General features: G+C 43.5%; 1 protein-coding gene and 1 long non-coding RNA gene across 12 annotated transcripts in view; one reads left to right on the top strand and one right to left on the bottom strand.

The window, feature by feature from the left end:
• The window catches only part of MS4A8 (membrane spanning 4-domains A8), a 64886-nt gene extending 48883 nt beyond the window's left edge, over positions 1-16003 (bottom strand). For 4 of the 11 annotated variants that reach the window (XR_007156086.1, XR_007156084.1, XR_007156087.1 and 1 more), the window contains exons 1-4: positions 15656-15744; positions 11042-11136; positions 8520-8663; positions 5186-5242 (exon numbers count right to left, since the gene is read on the bottom strand). The gene's annotated coding sequence lies outside the window, so the exon portion shown is untranslated. Of the gene's footprint in view, positions 1-5185; positions 5243-8519; positions 8664-10100; positions 10297-11041; positions 11137-13708; positions 13785-15655 lie in introns of all 11 variants that reach the window. The other 7 variants (XR_007156080.1, XR_007156083.1, XR_007156081.1 and 4 more) reach the window with 5 other exon arrangements.
• On the top strand, positions 15765-19592 carry LOC125175988 (uncharacterized). The gene is made up of 2 exons (XR_007156089.1): positions 15765-15900; positions 19217-19592. It is a non-coding gene; the product is annotated as an uncharacterized LOC125175988 (long non-coding RNA).
• Positions 19593-21551: the final 1959 nt, after the last annotated feature.

The following is a 21551-nucleotide window of genomic DNA, read 5'->3' as shown; positions in this document are numbered from 1 at the left end:
CAATGGCATATGAAAAGATGCATGACATCAGTAGTCAACAGGGATATGCATAGCGATACCACAGTGAAATGCTACTTCAGACCCACTCGGATGGCTAAAGTCTGAGGTCAGGTAATAATAAGTGTTGGTGAGGATATAGAGAAATGCGAATCCTGCTGGTGGAGTAGAGAATGGTGTCATCACTTAGAAACCATAGACTGTCATTTCCTTCAATGGTTAAACAGAGTTACCATACAACCCAGCAGTTCTATTCATAGGTATATACTAAAAAGAATTAAAAACACGTTCAAATACAATATCGTACACACGTGTTTACAACAGCACTGCTCCTGGTGGAATAAACCCAGATGTTCAGCAACTGATGAATGGATAAATGAAATGTAGCATAGCAGCACCATGGAATATTATTTAGCCATAGAAAGGATGAAGTACTAATTCACATATGCTACAACATGGATGAACCTTGAAAGCATTATGCTAAGTGAAAGAAGCCATTCATGAAAAATTACATATTATATGATTGCTTTTTTTTATGATTACTTTTTAAAATTTTTGAAATATTTTATTTTATTGTTAATTTTACTTTTTATTTTTTAAAATTGACATCCAAATTAGTTAGCATATAGTGAAACAAAGATTTCAGATGTAGATTCCTTAATGCCCCTTACCCATTTAGCCCATCCCCCCTCCCACAACCCCTCCAGTAACCCTCAGTTCTCCATATTTATGAGTCTCTTCTGTTTTGTCCCCCTCCCTGTTTTTATATTCTTTTTGTTTCCCTTCCCTTATGTTCATCTGTTTTGTCTCTTAAAGTCCTCATATGAGTGAAGTAATATGATTTTTCTCTTTCTCTGACTAATTTCACTTAGCATAATACCCTCCAGTTCCATCCACATAGTTGCAAATGGCAAGATTTCATTCTTTTTGATTGCCGAGTAATACTCCATTGTATCTATACACCACATCTTCTTTATCCATTCATCCATCGATGGGCATTTGGGCTCTTTCCACACTTTGGCTCTTGTTGATAGTGTTGCTATAAATATGGGGGTGCACGTGTCCCTTTGAAACAGCACATCTATATCCCTTGGATAAATGCCTAGTAGTGCAGTTGCTGGGTTGTAGGGTAGTTCTATTTTTAGTTTTTTGAGGCACCTCCATACTGTTTTCCAGGGTGGCTGCACCAGCTTGTATTCCCATATGATTGCTTTTTTTATGATTGCTTTTTTAATGAAATGTTTAGACTAGTCACAGCTACAAAGACAGAACACAGATTAGTGGTTTCCTAGGGCTAGGGAAAATGGGGGTTGTGGTATGGGGAACAATAAATAGATAAATGATACAAGGTTAGTTTTTGGGGCATTGAAAATGTTCTAAAATTGACTGTGGCGGCAGTCACACACATCTGCGAATACACTAAAAAAAAAAATCATTGAATTGTACACTTAAAAAAAAACCCAGAATTGATTAAGATGGTATATGTTTACCTAGGCAGCTAAAGATTTTTCCAGGTTAACATGAAAATAAGTTGGTATGCTTTCAGAAAATAACAGTTGTTGAACTCAAATATCTATACCCAACTAAGGGGCAGCCTAATGGGTTTTATTTTTAAAAAATAATTTTAAAAATTTTAGGGCAGAAGACATATGCCCTACATTCATTTTCAGCTTAAATTTGAAGGGATACACATGAATAAAATATAAGTAACATTGTACTCTTTAGGAAATGACAGTAAATTAGGAAACTTTTCAACTAAAAATATTATTTTTCTCCTCTTCTTCCTAGTCGTCATCTTGGAGTGCCCTAGGGCTCAGCCTTCTCTTTTCTTCTTTGCTTTTCCCTTCCACTGGAGGTCTTGGCAAGTCTCATTGCTTTCAATATTATTTCATATCTTGAGATTCCCAATTCAATCCTTTCAATTAATTGCTCAAGACAAAAACTTTGCTTTAGTTCTTGGTTTCGCTCTGTTTCTCACACCCTATACCCATCAGGAAATCCTGTTGGCATCACCTTCAAATATATCCAGTAGCCAAATACTTATCATTTCCTCCGCTTCATCTATTCTGTTCAAACCACTGCCATCTTTTCCCTGGCTGACAGTAGCCCTGTAACTGGCCTCCCTGCCTCTAACCTGGCACCTCTTGCATGTAATCATCAAGCGAATTTCTGTCAGAATGATCCTTTTAAGGCACACCCTCATCAAGTCTCTCCTCAGAATACTCCAGTCTCTCCCAATTTTCCTTAGGGCAAGAGCTCATCAAAGAGGCCCTGCAGGATCTGGCTCCCATAACCTAAGCTACTTGGCTGCAGCCACACTGGCCTGCTTGCCAGAAGGTGCCAGATATGCTTTCACTCTGTGGCTCTTCCAATGGCTGATCCCTTTGCTGGGGATGCTATCCTGTCTGCCATCAGTGTGGCTAACTTTCTCCCTAAAGTTTTGTCCAATTGCCACCTACTTAATAAGACTAATTTGGAGATGTGATACACACACACACACACACACACACACACACACACAGGAATATTACTTGGCAATAAAAAAGAATGAAATCTTGCCATTTGCAACAGCATGGATGGAACTACAGTGTGTTATGCTAAGTGAAATAAGTTAGTTAAAGACAAATATCATATGATTTCCCTCATATGTGGAATTTAAGAAACAAAACAGATGAACATAGGGGAAGGGAAGGAAAAATGAGATAAAAACAGAGAGGGAGACAAACCGTAAGAGATTTTTAAAGACAGGGAACAAACTGAGGGTTGCTGGAGGGGAGGTGGGTGGAGGGGATGGGCTAAATGGGTGATGGGCATTAAGGGGGGCACTTGTTGAGATGAGCACTGGGTGTTTAATGGAAGTGATGAATCACTAAATTCTACTCCTGAAACCAATACTCCACTGTATGGTAACTAACTTGGATTCAAATAATAATAAAAAAAAGACTTAACTTGGATAATCTTACTTAAACACCCCCCAGTGACAGCCCCTATCATGTCTCTTTTTTTTCCATGGCAGCTATCACCTTCTAGCACACTGTATTGTTTCCTTACTTGCCATGTTTATTGTCTTTATTCTGCTATTAGGGTCTCAGCTCCATGGAGGCAATCAATCTTTGTTTGCTCATTGATACATGCTACATACACAGAACAGGCCTGAAACTCAGTAACTATTTTTGATTGAATATTGGAATTTGAGCACACTACAGGTGCATGATGGTACCTAAGTATAACAGAATATTGTGCTGCCATTAGGATAATTTTTTCCACAGCATTTGTTCATGACCTGATAAATCATTATTTGATTTCTTCTTATGAAGTTGAGCCACATTAGTCTGGGAAACTCCTGGGCAAGTGTCCCTGAGGTAGAAGAGTGTCTGCACTTCTGTGAGGAGTGATGTTAAGTGTTTCCAGAGAAGGAAGTAGAGTTACTCTGCGCGAGTCTCGAAGAAGAGTCTATTTTTGCTTCTTGAGGTGGAGTGAGGAGAGGGAAAGGGAGAGAGGAAAACAGCGAGGCTGGAGGTTGGGGGGAGAGTTACAGGGGGAGCTGGATCATGGCTAGACCTTGCGAAACTAGAGTCATGATCTTCCCCCACCATCCCTCAAGGAAGAAGCAAAAACAAAACAAAACCAAAAAAACTTTTTGTGAGTTTTTGTGAAAACTGAGCAAGAGGCCAAGTTTAGCCAAGTTCAGTCATGCCTGGGTTTGTTTTTTCTGTGGGTTATTTTGTTTTTTGATGTTGTGAAGCAAAATTGGAGCAGTATACAGGGCGCCTGGGTGGCTCAGTCAGTTAAGCATCTGACTTCAGCTCAGGTCATGATCCCGCGGCTCGTGAGTTTGAGCCCCACGTCGGGCTCTGTGCCGACAGCTCAAAGCCTGGAGCCTGCTTCAGATTCTATGTTTCTCCTTCTCTCTTTGCCCCTCCCCCGTTTGAACTCTGTCTCAAAAATAAACATTAAAAATTAAAAAAAAAAATTGGGACTCTATGCTCAAACAGAGAAACCGAAGCATGAGAGTGTCAGTTTCAGGGATCTGCAAAATCTCATCGGGCCTTCCTGGGCTTTGAGGTCCACTGTACTTATATCCCCGGGGGAAAAGCAATGCCAGGTAACACCTGGGTCACATGTATACTCTGGAAATCCACGGCAAAGCTTAGAAAAAGGGCTACGATAGAAAACTATGTTAATAGTGGTAGAAGTTAAAAAAAGATATAAAAGCTTAATGCCCATGTTATAGCCACTAAGTGGCTGCTGAGCCAAAGAGCCTCCTGTGTCTCTTTGGCCCTATCTTTTTGGGGCAAAACCCGCTAAAAGGGCAGGCAGACCTTTCCCTGAATGATGAAACAAGAGTTTTCAGTTTTTTCTTTCACCAGTCCCTGAAAGCACCTTGTTTCCTCAGTAGGTTCTGATTTGCAGAGCTAATAAGCATTGGCTGCACGCCAAGGACTGTTGCTCATTTACTCACTTTTAACCCTCAAAACAATCCTCTGAGGCAGGTGGTATTAGTGGCCATATGTTTTTCAGACGAGGAGTGTGAGCACAGAGTAACTTGCCCACAGTGTCAGTGGTAAGGTAGTCAGAACCTGAATTCAGGCAGGCGACCTCCAGAACTGTGATCCCAACCGCCATGGGGGGAAGAAGTTCTCAAGGCGAATGTGACTCCTTTAAGTATATTTTAATGATGCCTGATCTGTTCGCCGAAGGCAATTCTATTTTCACACGTTGTTCTGTCTTATGTCCTTCCCTAATGAAACACTGATCTCCTGAGCTTGCCCGACCCACCTTGCCTCCCTTCCCAGGTCAGTTTTGTTTGGTTCTATCTACCCCTTTAGAGAGCTCGAAATGATTTATTCCATCCAAATCCTCACACCAGACGCCTTATAAAACCGGTTCCTCACGCTACACCCTCCTTAACACCCATACTCAAAATACACACTGGAGGGCGTCCTTATAAAAATCAAATGACTTTTTTTCCTATCCAAACGTTTGGAAAAGCCCCCCATCCCCCACAAAAGCAAAACAAAACAAAACAAAAAAACAAAAAAAACAAAAACCACAAACAACAACAAAAACAAAAAGCAAACAAACAATCAAAACCAAAAAAACACGTGGCTCAGAAGTAATCGCTTCTCTCCAGTTTGTGCCAGGGGACCTTTTTATCTTTGGCATTGTTCCAAGCATTTCAACATACCTTGGATTTTGTAGGATGCTTCTGTGCTTGTACGCTGATGGAGCCCGAGCTGATGAACTGGGGATAGAAACAGGCATTTGTAAACCCCCACTCCTGTTGACGGTCCCGAAAACTTTCCCAATCCCAGTGACATTCTTGAGATCTAACGTATCACTGAATTCTCAGAGGAAAGCGGTTTTCACTCCTGCAGTCCTGGGATGACCACCAGCGGACGCTCTGAAAAATGAACGTCCCATTCCTCTGTCACAGGTGTCACAGAGACGAAAAGATATTTTAACGTCCCTGGCCATTAAGGGAATTTTGGGTTGGCAACGGGACCTAGCCACCTCACAATGATTTTATGAGGTTGATACTTCATTGGTTTGGAGTGTCATTTATTAAGCTCGTGACCTGCATCATTAGAAAGTCATCCCTAGCAGCCAGTGGGGCGCCTCTCACTTGCAAGAACTCTCCCCCCATCACGCTGTGGAAGAAAGATGTCATCAACAGAAATAGCTTCAGAAAACATTTGATCTGAAGAGTGACAGGTTGTCTCCCACAAACATCACGTCCTGAGTGCTAACGTCACCTGCTGGCACCCGTCGAAAGATTTGTTGTGTCTGGTATATCAAGAATTTAATTATCTTCCCCAACGGTATTATAGCTTATACCCGCCTTCAACCTGCCCACAGCATTAACAAAAGTTTGACTCAGGGCTGGGGATCTCACAGTCCCGGAAGATGAGATCCTGTCATGGAGGCCCGGGCATCTTGACCTGATGTTTAAAAAGTCTCTGACACTTTACTGCTGGGTCACTCTGTAGAAGTTTATGTACATTTTTTTCTAAGTCTCGGTTTCCTAATTTGTAAAATGGGGATCAAGAGTAGGGATCACGGAGCTGTTGGGGCAATTATATAAAACAGACCTGAAGCGCTTTTGGATGGTGCCTGATACACGCTAGTATGAAATCGAATAATTACTATTTGTGGCTAATTTCTGCTGGTACAGCTTCTCTTCTGTGGCTTGGGCTTCGGATCCTTTCTACGTGATTCACGGTACTCTCTCAGTTTAAAGCATTTCTCTTTATGACATACCATTCTTTCCAGAGATCTCTGAGTGTTGGTAAATGCCCTCAACTTGGGGACTAGCACTGTAAGAAAGCCCCTAAGGAAATGTCTCCCTTCCAGACCACTTACTACTTGACCCTCCCCGTAGGTGAAATTGTTACAGTTGCATGTGTCAGAGGCCTTTTTGCGAAAAGTCATTACATTCAAATCTTCTCTCCCTTGAAGCCCAGTTTTTGGTTGAGGAGTGCAAAAGGGTGGATAAGGAACTAATAAGACCCTTTCTCCTCTAAGGGGAAATGTGGCCTTTGGTTAACTTTCTGGCTCTGCTCAGTGGGGCTCTTGATACAATTGGAATATCGGTTGTGTTATTAGATCACATTGCTTATGAATCCGATCACCCCGATTGGTCATTTGCTTCTGGATTAGATGTAACTGTGAACAAAAAATAACTTGTGCGAAGCCATGGCTTTGGGCTTCCCTGAGATTTGGGCATGTCTCTGGTGGGCACTTTAGCAACCATGGCCTATGGAAATATTACAATAGCCTTACTCGAAATACTCACTGTATTTATTTTATTTAATTTATTTTTTAAAGTTTACTTTAAAAAAGTTTTTAATCTTTATTTATTTTTGAAAGAGAGAGAGAGAGCGAGCAGGGGAGGAAGAGAGAGAGAGGGAGACCCAGAATCCAAAGCAGGCGCCAGACTCTGAGCTATCAGCACGGAACCCGAGGCGGGGCTCCAACTCACAAACTGTGAGTTCCTCACTTGAGCCAAAGTCGGATGCTCAACCGACTGAGCCACTGAGGCACCCCTGAAAGACCCACTTTAGAAATCTCTGTTTTCCATAAGAGACTCTTAAATATAGAGAACAAACGGGGCGACTGGAGGGGTTGTGGTGGGGGGACTGGCTACATGGGCAAAGGGCATTGAGGCAGACACCTGTTGGGATGAGCACTGGGTGTTATACGGAGGAGATGAATCACCGGAATCTACTCCTGACATCATTATTACGGTAGATGCTAACTAACTTGGATGTCAATTAAAAACTAAAAATAAAAATGCAAAAATAAATAAATATGTACTTATTTAATTCCTGAAAAAAATGAGGAGGATGAGGAAACAGAAATAGAACGATACTGTGTTGGCCCTGTACATAGATTCTCCTACTGGATCCTCAAAGCAATAATCTAGATGGTGACTATTAGCCTCCTTTAACAGATGAGAGAACTAAGCTTCACAAATTAAGTGGCAGAACTGTCTGACTTGGAGGCTTTGCTTTTGAAAAACAAGATCCGGGGCGCCTGGGTGGCTCAGTCGGTTGAGCCTCCGACTTCAGCTCAGGTCATGATCTCACGGTCTGTGAGTTAGAGCCCCGTGTCGGGCTCTGTGCTGACAGCCCGGAGCCTGGAGCCTGCTTTGGATTCTGTGTCTCCCTCTCTCTCTGCTCCTCCCCTGCTCATGCTCTGTCTCAAAAATAAATAAAAACATTAAAAAAAAATGAAAACAACAGCAACAACAAACTACAAGTTTCATGGATATTAGTAGATGTTAGTCAACAAAGGGATAGATAGTGAGTCAAATCGCAAGTGTTGTAAACGGCCACTTAAATACCTTTAGACAAGTTCCTCTCCTGCAATACCTCTCCAAGTCTTTAATATCAAAGTGGATACTATGAATCTGCAAACATGGGTGTGATAGACTATATGACCTCAGAGCTCCTTCTGCGCAGACTATCTTGTGGTACTCGTGTTCTGTGGCACACATATTGGGGAATCCCATTCTATGGTATACTACCTTTCTAACTGATAAATACATAAAAGTATGAATGAAAGACAGAAAAAGAAATCTCTGTTTTCATTTCCCCAAATTCTTGACGGCTCTCTCATGACCCTTTTCTTTCCGTATGTAACCTCCCTAAAAATCACTATAGCCCCAAACATTAAGCTCAGACCTTTGGATTTTCACTCTGCCTCTCCTCCCTCATCCCCCAAAAAGCCTTATAGTCACTCTCTCTATTGTTCTTAAAGCATACTCCTTCAAAATCTTTTCTGCCCGCACACCCTCACTCTCGCAAGGAACTTCTCAAAATGTGCAACGAACATAAAAAGACTTTTCCTGAGTATCTACTCTGCACTCCTGCCCACCATTTTGTTTCCATAGTAAAATGAGCTCCTTAGAGTCAGACATTGACTGAGTCTTTAGCTCATCGCTTGATCTCTTGAGTAATTCCCTGGATACGTTAGAAAAAAGAAATAGGTTAAAATCAAGAACACCACGTTTTACTCACAAATGTTGATGAACAAAATACGTAAGTTAGTGTAACAATGACAGGGATATAACCAGTAGCTTCTCTGTTCTCTTCTTCGACAAATAATGCAAAACAGAGAAAGCCCAACGCGCAGTAAAACAGGCCATTCATGATTTGCACGGCCTGTGAGAAGAGAGAGCCATTGTTATTACTCGAGTCAAATCTACCACGGATGATTACAATACGATGACTGAAAGGTCATGGCAATATCCAGCTTATCCCGGTATTTCTGAAGTTGCAATGAAAGAATTATGTGTCAGAGAAGAAAAGGGCAGCCACGAATGGAGGGGGAGGTCTGCACATTTATTTAAACCGAGAGTATCTGTTTTGGTTTCATAGAAATCTTCAGAGATATTTAATTTTCTAGTTGGTTCCTGTTAAATAAAGAGCAGAAGTCTATTTGTCTGTTTGGTTCAGGAGGACACGTGACCAAAGGGAGGGCTGTTGGCCCTGGGGATCTCTCAGGCTCTGCCTCGACACCCCTCTCCTTCCTACCATTGGATCTGTGAGATCAACTCTAGCTCGCAGATGAGTTCTCATCCTCCACCACCAACCCAAAAAGGTACTTTTTGACCTTGCCCTCATTCTTTCGTCCTCGCTTGTTGCGGAATTAAGCTTCTGCTCACTTTCATACTCTGTGCTGACTTTGGTAATTACGCTCTGGACCACAGCCCTTGGCTCTGTTCAGAAAAGCATGAAGGAAGCCTCTCCTGTGACCTCTGATTTTCTATAACTCTTAAGTATTCTCAGGGGCCATGCGTGGAGCCGGGCCTTATTCTCCAGATGGAGCAGGGCCACGTACACACACAGCAGTGACGAGGGCGCCTGCAACCCCTGAAGCAGGCAGGGAAGGTCAGCCTCTCATTCTAGCCAGGCCTTCCCCTGATTGGATGAGGCCCACCCACAGTATGGAAGGCAATCTGCCTGATTCAAAGTTCATTGATTTAAATGTTAACCTCCTCTAAAAAAGCCACCTTCGCAGGAGGTGGTGGGGATGGGCAAAATGGGTAAGAGGGTGGGGGAGACACAGGCTTCCAGTTATGGAATGAATAAGTCACGGGAATAAAAGGGACAGCACAGGGAATATAGTCAATGGTATTATAATGTTGCATGGTGAAAGATGCCGGCTACGTTTGCAGCAAGCAGAGCATTAGGTATAGATTTGTCCAATCACCATGTGGTACACCTGACACTCATGTGACACTGTGCATCAACTATACTTGAAAATAATAAATAAATAAATAAATAAATAAATAAATAAAACACAGTCACAAAAACACCCAAAATAATGTGACCAAATACCTGGGCACCCTGTGACGCAGGTAAGTTGACACATAAAATTAACTGTCACAGAAAGACAAGAAGTGGCTATTGGGTGATGATCCTCCTGTCCCTTGAAGTTTACATTGAGACAACACAAAACCACGCATTTACTGGTGACCCCTGCCTGGATCTGGCACATGGGGGGTGGCCGTTTGGGACGGGATCCCATGGACTTGCCCACTATTGCCACACTCTTCTGAATCAACTCCTTTCTGGGCCATGAATCCACTGACTTACTCTTGAGTTCAGTGGGAGGCTCAGGAGGGTTTAGTAGGAGGCACCCAGTAGAAGATCCTAAACCCTTTATCTTCTTTCAGGTGGTGGATCTTACTGGTAGGTCAGTGGATGGCCAGTGACAGGCCTATACCTTCTCCCTCATATTGCCATGACTGCCGTCCAGGCCAGATACAGAGACAAGGAGCAAGCAATCCAGCTGTAAGACACCATGGCAAGGGGGGATGAGGTAGAGAAAACACCAGCAGCCCCTCCTTCCTGTCCCCCCATACATGAGGCTCTGCTACATTCAATTGTACCCTGCGTTCTGGCAGTGGGCCAAATCGCTTCCAGCCAGCTGGAGATAATCATAGACTTGTTATGTTGGGAATTTTCCTAGGCCATGCTTTAATTTTGCTGGCTTATACTGAAATGTGTTTCAAGCCCCCACAGATATCAGCGCATGATACAAAAGGGTATAGCATTCTAAGCTTTAGGAGAGGTGAGAGGGAGAACACATACGCAATATGACCTCAGAGCTAAATACAAGGGGAGCATGTTTTGAGCCCAAAGTTATCAAATGGCCACTGGCCGCAGAGCTCCAGTGTCTCCAGCCCCTTCTGGTTTTGGGTCCATTGCCTGAGTCCAACCACCTCATTTATGATCTATAAGTTTGTTTTGACCTGTTTATAAACAAAGGCAGAAAATGGACCTTCTCATTGCTTATGAGATTCATAACCCATCTCAGAGCATATTTGCTAAAATAGGTCGTGGCGTGGTTGACCTATTCAGAAATGGTTTGTGGATCCGTAATTTGTGTCCAATTAGCTATAGGCTCAGAACACTTTAATCAACTTTCCTTCCTTTGGGGAGTTCATGGTGGATGTGGCCAATGTCTCTTCCCTTTTATGTTAGGAAGATGGAACACTCACAATTTATTAACCTAAGTAGCACTTGGTCCTTACCCCCAGTGCTCTGGTCTCCAATTTTAGGGTGTATCCTTCTGACATTTTAATGAAGATACGGTATAGAAATTGTAGAGGGTGAATGGACTCTTTTTCTGTAGAGAAATATAGAGAAAAGGTAAACTAATTATTTTTGAGAAAAGGCACTTCATAGTGCAGACTCTACTTTTACACTACGTTCCTTGAAAGAAGATTTGAATCAACCCACTTATATCACTCTTTGTTACGTACCTAATAACTTCCTGTCAAAAACCAAGAGCTACTTCTCAGGTGTTACACTTCCTTCCTGGTCTTTAAATGAGACTGAGTTGTTACCTTTTGGTGTCAGTGCCCCACTCCCATTATTTTCACCTTTTCTAGGAATTACCTGCTCCCACAAATCCCTAGGGTCACCCAAGTTAGGGTTTCCGGCTGCCATGTTTGGTCTTCACAAGAATGTCTCTCAATCTAGCCATAGTTGCTTGGATAAGATGTGGGCATCTTGGGGCGCCTGGATGGCTCGGTCAGTTAAGCATCCAACTTTGGCTCAGGTCATGATCTCGCAGTCCGTGAGTTCGAACCCTGTGTCAGGCTCTGTGCTGACAGCTCAGAGCCTGGAGCCTGTGTCTCCCTCTCTCTCTCACCCTCCCCCATTCATGCTCTGTCTCTCTCTGTCTCAAAAATAAATAAACATAAAAAAAAAAAGATGTGGGCATCTTATTCTGATTGAGCCAATCAGAGTTCCCTTCCCAGGAAGTTATGTTTAGCACCAAGGCAATATAGTCCCGTTCTGGGCTCGGAAAGAAGAGTAGAGAACACCCAAAGAGATGGAGTGAGAGGACTCCCTAAAAATCTCTAACAGTTCTCACCTCCCTGATTCTAGTAGCTTTCTTAGACCTATCTACGAAACACACCTGCATCTTTAAGACAAATTCCTCTTTATTTTAGTTAAAACAGGTGTAAGAGGATGAACATCCAGCGAGAATTTTCATAGTGTTCCAGAATAATGGCTAGGTATTAAAGCTTAAAACAAAAGGCAGTATTTTGCATCTTAAATTGACAAAATTGCCAGAGGCCCTGTCCAGTAGCCTTCTCCAAGGGCTTTTGGTGGGTAAGGTTGGCAGCTATGGTCAATTGAATTATTGTCTCCAATTGTTTTCCCTTTGTTACAGAGTTATACACCTTCACATGTTGCCTTATGCCTTGCAGTGTCCACGGTCCACTCCATGGAAAGAATATATCTCTCTACCTCGCTGATATTGGATGTGACCTTGGAACGTGTTTTGACCGGTCCAAGGTGAAGGCCAGGACACAAGCCAAGCCTGAGCCCAAACCTACCGAGGTATTGGAAGATTCTATCATTTCCCTCTGTTGTGAGGACATCATTTCCCAGGATTGGCTGTACGTGAGTGCGGATTCCAGAAGGAAGTCATACAGAGGCAGGCCCATAACTGACCTGCAGCATTGGACAAAACTCCCACAAGTGAAAAATAAATATTTGTCCTTACAAGCCTGAAATGTTGTGGCTACTGTATCTGATACCCTGGCACCAACCAATACCGCTGGGCGATGTAAGAGGAGGGGGAGGGGAGAGAAGACAGAATTTTGGGAAATGACATGGTGGTAAAGCTATGGGAAGATACAGTAATCACACTCGGAGTATGAGTGTGCTTGTGAGACTAGCTTTAACGGACCTACTGGTGTCTGTTTTCCAGCAGATGTAGTGGCTTGCCCTTGTGTTGGTTAAACAAAGGAAGAGAGAACTGGAGAGAAATTACATGGAGGAAATGACTGTTTAAAAAGACAAGGCTGGGACCGAGCCAACCCTCTATGCTGCAGCTGCAGGCATAAAGTTTTGGGAGAAAGATCTGTCTGGTGGCCCTGGGCTGACAGATGTGACTGGGGCTACAGTTTTGCAGAGAATACTGTTAGTATGAGGGGGAAGGGCGGGTGGCAAAGACAGCAAAAGAGGGACTCACTTCCGGGAAATATGGCTGGATTCCACAAATTCAGATGTAATCAGTAGAGAGTTTTGATAGTCAATAACGTCTCAAACAAAAAGGATAAGTGTGAACCCAGACCGCTTCCAAAATAAATATCATTTCTAGCGTGGTTCCCAAAATGTGTCCAACAGAAATAGAGCTTTTGGTCACTGTGCACTCTCACGTGTAACCCTAGTGCTCATGCTTGGGTCTCCAGTTGTCTTTTCTTGCACAAGGAATCAGGAGGGTTGTTGCTGTAGAAAAACATCATGTGTCTGGACATCCTCTTCTTGAAAGAAAGCAAGGACGCTGTTGAGAATGTTAGAAATAGTGCCCAAAAGACAAAGAAACCAGGTTCATGGGCTCTCACAGGCTAAGTTGAGGCCATTTGAATACTGCCCCCCCAAAAAAGAATAAAAATCATCATCATTTCAAAGGACCTGTCTACAAAAGGCCACAAATTCATCATGATAACACAAAAGAGAAAACTTAAAGTGTTACTAAAGATGATTAGGACACCTACGAGATGTGGACATGTTAGGATGCATTTCAATTTTCACTGATTTGAAGTGGTAGGAAAGTGAAAATGTGCATATATGTATTTCCTTTCTCCTTTTTAGTGGATATCCATTTTTAAAGCACAAATTAGTGTATAAAGACATAGATGACATATAAAGACATACACGAATACATATGAAAGACGTACTCGAATATAACGCGTCAGCTCTATGGTCCACTGGTGGTTATTTTCAGTGTCAGGGGCATCAAACAGTTGTTTGTCACTACAGGTTTCATTCATTTCCCAGGTAAAAAAAAGAAGGGCAGAAATTAGCACTGAAGGTTATTTCCAAACAATCGCGAGTTCAAGGATAGGTCCACGCTGCATTTCAAGACGATCAATTAGCCAAATGTCCCACAGAAGAGAATTAACACTCAGACTCAGCCTGCCATCACTTATTCAGTGTAAACCCTAGATGACTGTACATATTACAATGAAAGTTTAAGAGGGCATTCATACATTTCCAATTATTACAGTCGGCCAGGTCAGTGACCTGTAACGGTGGGATAAAGGAGGGGTAGGAGGTGACGGCTAAGCAAAACTGAAAGCTTTTCTTATTCATGTGAGAGGCACGGAACTAAATGTCCTGTGCTGTAACAGAGACTCACTTTCTTTTTTTTTTTAAATTTTTTTTTTCAACATTTATTTATTTTTGGGACAGAGAGAGACAGAGCATGAACGGGGGAGGGGCAGAGAGAGAGGGAGACACAGAATCTGAAACAGGCTCCAGGCTCTGAGCCATCAACCCAGAGCCCGACGCGGGGCTCGAACTCCCGGACCGCGAGATCGTGACCTGGCTGAAGTCGGACGCTCAACCGACTGCGCCACCCAGGCGCCCCGAGACTCACTTTCTGAAGAGACTCAGTTTGATGACGGGTGCTCAAATATAAGCAACTTTGGGCTGCTGAACCAGATCCTATAACTCCACCAGCCATCCAGGATCTGACAACCCATATACTGTAACCTTGCTTGGACTGAGACACTTTATTTTTCTTTTGGGTCTGCTAAGATTATTTGCAACCCCCAGTATGTTTAGAAACTATTGGGGGGCACCAGGCTGGCTCAGTCAGTAGAGCACGTGACTCTTGATCCCGGTTGTAAGCTTGAGCCCCATGTTGGACGATGGGATTGCTTAAAATTAAATCTTAAAAAATAAAAACAGTATCTGTTAAAAATGCTGTTACCCCAGGAATAAAGAAAAAAGGAAGTTAAAAATGACCGAGTGCTCGCCCTGCTGGGTACTTTTCTAAGTTCTATACATGTATTAACATATAGACTACTCAGTAACCCTGTGCATTAAGCACAGTAGAGGGCACATTTTAGGAGCTCAATGATTGTTGAATAACTGTATCATACAAACAAATGTCCGCGTGTTCTGCAAACATAACTGAACTGACTTTCATTTCATGGTATTTTAGGTGACAATTCTTAGTATATGGTATGTGGGCTTATACCATTCATGAAGTCAATATTAAAGGGAAAGAGGGGCGCCTGGGAGGCTCAGTCCGTTAAGCATCCAACTTCGGCTCAGGTCATGATCTCATGGTTGGTGAGTTTGAGTCCCGCGACGGGCTCTGTGCTGACAGTTCAGAACCTGGAGCCTGCTTCAGGTTCTGTGTCTCCCTGTCTCTCTCTGCCCCTCCCCTGCTCCTGCTCTGTCTGTCCCTCTCAAAAATAAATAAGCGTTAAAAAAATTTTTTTTTAAAGAGAAGGAAATTAGAAAGGCGTTTGGCACGTAGTAAGTATAGAATATAGCCATGATTGTATTATTATTATTACTGCCCTAAAAAGCAAGCTCAAACTCGACATAGCCTTTCATCACATCTGGACAGCATGTCTGCCGCTGAGTGACTTCCATCTAAGCTATGGGGACATATACAATTCCCTTGGGGGACCCTGCAGACACCCCTCCAGGTGATAAAACACTGACCACACAAAACAGCCGAAGCCCAGACTCAAGAATCTCTCATTATGGAGATGTGGAGCATTAGGATAAAAAGAGAAAGCAAATGGTTTCAAACAGGAACCCGAACTGGGTGGAGCCTGAGAACTGCAGGAGTCACAAGGTCAACTTTCCCTCCGGCCATTACTTACTTCCAGGGACCGAAGATTCTCCCAGGCAGAGCGTGGTAAGTCCCCCAGCCGTCCGAATGGGGGCGTAGGGAGAGCATGGATCTTCTCCGCTCAAGTAGTGTTACCCGTACAACATTCCCAGCGACGCGAGAACCCAGGACGAGGCAGTCCAGGGCCTGGCGACCTCCGTCCGGTTCAGCGTGACCGAGAGGCAACCCGGCCAAGGCTGCCTACACCGATGGCATGCCTTGAGCACAGGGCCAGAGGTGCGTGATCCTGCAGGTGGAACCCTCAATTCGGGGCCTCCCAGCCCGGGGAGCCGGGTGGGGCGCTGCTTCCTCGGTTGTGCCCCTCATCCCCCACCTCGCGCGGTTCTAACGCTGCGGTTGCGGTCAAGAGCGCGGCGTCGGAGGTGGGGGGCGGGGGAGGGGCGGGGCGTGCTGCGCGAGGAGCCCCGCGCGGACCCCTGCTGCGTGATGAGACCCGGCAGCTCCCCGGGTGACCTTGGGGTAGTGGGCGGACAGCGATGCCACCCTTCACTGGTCGTGTTTGTACCATGCTGTGTCCTTGGACCTGTGCACACCCAGGGGAGGAAGCCCAGCTTGACTCTACCCTCCCGCTGATAACTCTGCAGAGACATCCCTCTGGAGAAGGGACGTCATGGAAGTTCCCTGCCGCCGAGAATCTTCCACAGTCCTTCCTCCCTCGCCACTGGAATAGCAATCAGCTATTCCCAGGGTGTAGCACTATGTCTGGCACAGAGTAAGAATGAATGAACGAGGAGGGGTGCCTGGGTGACTCAGTCGGTTAAGGACTTCGGCTCAGGTCATGGTCTCACAGTTCAGGAGTTCCAGCCCTGCATGGGGCTCTGGGCTGACAGCTCAGAGCCCGGAGACTGCTTCAGATCACAGCTGTGTCTCCCCCTTTCTCTCTGCCCCTCCCCTGCTTGCACTCTTTCTCTCTCTCAAAAATAAATAAACATTTAAAAAATTTAAAATATTACCCCATCAACATTATGCTTCCTCCCTGCCTCCATCTTGTTATGACCAAGCCTCCTTTGGAGATCTTGTCCCTATTCCCTTCCTGCCTCCCATCCTTCCTTCCTCCCTCCCTCCCTCCCTCCCTCCCTAGAGCCCATGTTCATATTCAGACAAGCCTCATTGCAATAATTCCTCCGTCTGAGCTGTAAGAACTGTGTTCCCTTACAGCTTATTTCTGGAAAACAATACAGGGCTGCTAGCCCTAAGTTTTCATTCTGATGTGGCGTTCATAGCAACCACTGTGTGTGAGCCATGAGAACACTGATGTTGCCACCTTCTTTCCAGACTGGAGAAAGTCTTCTCAAGAGGATGCGGCTACATCAGGGCTTTTCCGCCCAGTCCATCTGGTCATGGGTGGGTGCGACAACTGGGACCGCCAGTGGGACTGTGAATCCTGAACACTCAGTAAAACAGATTCTGGAGTCTTCATCTGGGCAGCACAGCCCACATGAAGGAAATGTTTCTTTGGCCTCCCAGTTTGGAGAGAACTCATTGTTTCCTGTACTGATTTTCAAAACTATAAGCAAAAGAATTACTACTCTTAAGATTCTCTTCCTATTTGGAGGTCAATGTGCCTTTACACTTTTTTCCCAAATGTTTAGTTTTGAGAGACAGCGCAAATGGGGGAGGGGTGGGGGGGAGAGAGAGAGGGGGAGAGAGAGAGAGAGAGAGAGAGAGAGAGAGAGAGAGAGAGAATCCGAAGCAGGCTCCAGGCTCTGATTTGATAGCACAGAGCCCAACGTGGGGCTCAAACCCACAAACTGTGAGATCATGACCCGAGCCAAAGTCAGATGCCTAACCACCTGAGCTACCCACGCACCCCCAGTAAAAGAAGTTCCAAAGCTTAAAGGCAGGGGCTCCTGGGTGGCTCAGTTGGTTAAGCATTGACTCTTGGTTTCCTTTCAGGTCATGATCTCATGGTTCATGGGTTTGAGCCCCCTGTTGGGCTCTGTGCTCACTGATAGCTCTGCTTGGGATTCTCTCTCTCTTTCTCTCTCTGCCCCTTCCCTGCTTGAGCTCCTCTCTCTCTCTCTCTCTCAAAATAAATAAATAAACTTTAAAAAAAATACTGTACTGGAGGAATGACTCCAATTAGAAGTTTTTGTTCTTCCAAATGTTTATTTTCCTCCAAATTTATTGTGTTTCCTGTAATGTTGTGAAAAGTCTCCATTTCGTTTTTCCCAAGTGTTGACATTCAAAAAGCCAGCTCTCGACTATAGACCCGTCTTCGTTTCTTCAATGTCTTCTACGTCGATTTAGTTTCCTATGTATTTATATGAGTGTTCCTCAGATATACACGTTTTTTTATCCTCATCTTACCACTTGACAATACAGCTGTTCGTACGTTTTACACAGCTGTGCCTTGATCAAGGTTATCTCTTGGAGCAAGTGGATTTCTGAAGAGATCTTGTCTGGAGGGTGAAGGATCCATTGAAGGTTTCTCATCAGTTTTATAACCTGTATTCTGACCCATTAAACCTCAATCTGGGAATGGGAAATCTGTGATGTCACCACCCGCCACAAGGACCACAGAAATCTTCATTGGTTGCATTCCCATTTTTCTTAAAAAAATTTTTTTTAATGTTTATTTATTTTTGAGAGAGAGAGAGAGATAGAGCACAAATAGGGGAGGGTCAGGGAGAGAGTGGGAGACACAGAATCCGAGGCAGGCTCCAGGCTCTGAGCTGTCGGCACAGAGCCTGACATGGGGCTCGAACCCCCGAACTGTGAGATCATGACCTGAGCTCAAGTCAGATGCTTAACTGACTGAGCCACCCAGGCACCCCATTCCCGTTTTTCTTTTAAAGAGCTTTTTTAAGGAGCTGAGAAATCCCCCTTTCTGGTCTTATCTGGGGTTTTGATCGCTGGAAGATGTTTGTTTACTTTCTCTTTCTCCCTTTGGGCAGAATCTGGTGGTGTCTTCTAAACACATCTCTTCCAAATAGGTCTGCTTCTTGCTTTGGGACTCTTGCTGGGGGAAGGACCCTTTGTTGGGGGAAGGTATATCTTGGACAGTGGCCCTGGGGTTTTCTTGAGTAAAATAATTCTGTAACTCAAGACCACTGGATCCAAACTGGGAGAACTTCGCACTAAACATCCCCCATACGGAAAATAGAACCAGAGTCGTTCATTTTAATTTTCATTTACAGAACCGGGAAAAAGACACATTGGGACAAACTTTACTAAAATGTATTTCTAGAAAGCTGCTTGAACAAAATGGTGATATTCTTCCTTCATTCACCATTAAACTTTTTTATTCTGGCCTGAGGCCATGATGGTTCTTTTGTTCCTTAATGTGTAATAAAAGGACTCTCTTGTATCATGAACCTGAGATAAGTAGAGTGTTAAATTGATAATTAGTGCATTTTGAAAAGTGTCATTGAATTTTTCTACTAAATGACTTTCCAAATTCATCCCAATTAAAGACCTACTCTGATTCGGTAGTTTGATTCAGAGACACAGCATGCAGGGACTCAGAGAAAGGACGCAATCAGGTTGAAATAAACATTACTCATTTTGGCATATTCTCTGCTTTTCTCAGGTTATTCTTGAATAAGAATATTAATTCTTGGACTCTGAGAGACACCTCTTCGTGAGTCATCTCTTCTCTGGGCAGACAAGACATATCTGAAAAACTGATCAAAGAGGACCGTCTATGTCAGACCACAGGATTTTGAGTGGACATTTTGGAAGGGATGTTAATGGGAATATTCTCACCATTCAGGACCCTCCCCTCCCTCGCTCCCTCCCCCCAGGAATCAACAACCCATTTGCTCTTGGTGTTTTTCTTTGCCTTTTTTCCCTTTTAGGTTGGAAACTAATGACCATGCTTCATAAACACTAAACACCTAGTATAAACATACATGAATGTTTAGTTTTCTGGTGAAACTAATAAAATTTAAACTAATCAAATTTGATGCTATGCTTAATGGTTACTACGTGATGAAAGAATTCAGAAAACATGTGAAATATAACTTCATTTTTTTAAAAATTTTTTTTTTTTTCCAACGTTTATTTATTTTTGGGACAGAGAGAGACAGAGCATGAACGGGGGAGGGGCAGAGAGAGAGGGAGACACAGAATCGGAAACAGGCTCCAGGCTCTGAGCCATCAGCCCAGAGCCTGACGCGGGGCTCGAACTCCCGGACCGCGAGATCGTGACCTGGCTGAAGTCGGACGCTTAACCGACTGCGCCACCCAGGCGCCCCAATATAACTTCATTATAGTTAACATCAAGTTGTATTTTATCCAGTGCCATTTGCTATGATGGCATAACACAAAACATGATTTCACATTCAAAGTTGTCTTGGTGCGTCTCTTCTCCCTTGCTTCCTACATTCCATTCTCGGTTGGTCCTCTCCATCTCCAAAGCCAACCCTCCAGCAGAGGGTCAAGACTTTGGAACCCAAGGGCTAAAATTAGCTGGCATTCATTGTTGCTGTGTATATGTTGTTTCTTTGTTCCATTTTTAGCTAGGAGCATGATTTCTGCCTTTGACAGTTGGAGTGATGATCGTAGAGACCAGATCTTTGTGATGCCAGCCACGAAAAAGAAATGATAATTATGTGATAGGATAGAGGCACTAACCATCGCTCCCATGGCAATCATATTCCAGTATATAAATGTATTAAGCCAACATGTTGTACATCTAAATTTACAAAATGTTGTATGTCAAGTATATTTCTATTAAAAAAAATAAAAAAGGGCACCCATCACTTGATTTCTCTGGCCAGGTTGCTGAAAGCTACTTTCAAATCGAAACGACTGGAGAACCCTTTTGATGCGACATCCTAAACATTTTTCAATTCTGTCTTCCTTTGAGATGTTTTCTTTTATATCAGGTTACTTTCATATGAATCGCTCACACCCCAGAAGCCTGGATGGAGTTCGGTAAATGGTGAGAACCTGGGTTTACGCCTTCTGTTCCAACTGCCCATACACACCTCCGACCTGAGTTTCCCTGAACTTCTCTCATTTCCTCACCTGATTTTGGTTTGTATTTCTATTCCTTCTCTCCTATTAAAGGTTGACACACTTTCAGTTAGTTGTGAATGAGTTTGAATGTCAAAGCATGCTTGGAGTGGAGAAATAAAGAATTGAAGTATTACTGGTTTCTTCCAGGACTAGTGGTATTTTTTTTAAATTTTTTATGTTTGTTTATTTTTATAATTTAACTTTATTTTTTATTTTTTAAAATTTACATCCAAATTAGTATATAGTGAAGCAATGATTTCAGGAATAGATCCCTTAATGCCCCCTACCCATTTAGCCCATCCCCCCTCCCACAACCCCTCCAGCAACCCTCAGTTTGTTCTCTATATTTATGAGTCTCTTTGGTGTTGTCCCCCTCTCTGTTTTCATATTATTTTTGTTTCCCTTCCCTTATGTTCATCTGTTTTGTCTCTTAAAGTCCTCATATGAGTGAAGTCATATGATTTTTCTCTTTCTCTGACTGACTAATTTCACTTAGCATAATACCCTCCAGTTCCATCCACATAGTTGCAAATGGCAAGATTTCATTCTTTTTGATTGCCGAGTAATACTCCATTGTATAGATATACCACATCTTTATCCATTCATCCATAGATGGACATTTGGGCTCTATTCATACTTTGGCTATTGTTGATAGTGCTGCTATAAACATGGGGGTGCTTGTGTCCCTTCAAAACAGCACACCTGTATCCCTTGGATAAATGCCTAGTAGTGCAATTGCTGGATTATAGGGCAGTTTTATTTTTAGTTTTTTGAGGCACCTCCATACTGCTTTCCAGAGTGGCTGCACCAGTTTGCATTCCCACCAGCAATGCAAAAGAGATCCTTTTTCTCCACATCCTCGCCAACATCTGTTGTTGTTTGAGTTGTTAATGTTAGCCATT

This window comes from Prionailurus viverrinus, chromosome D1 (assembly GCF_022837055.1).
Source record: "Prionailurus viverrinus isolate Anna chromosome D1, UM_Priviv_1.0, whole genome shotgun sequence".
Taxonomy (NCBI): Eukaryota; Metazoa; Chordata; class Mammalia; order Carnivora; family Felidae; genus Prionailurus; species Prionailurus viverrinus.
Note: the sequence above shows the minus strand (reverse complement) of the source record. Positions and strands in the feature narration are given on the sequence as shown.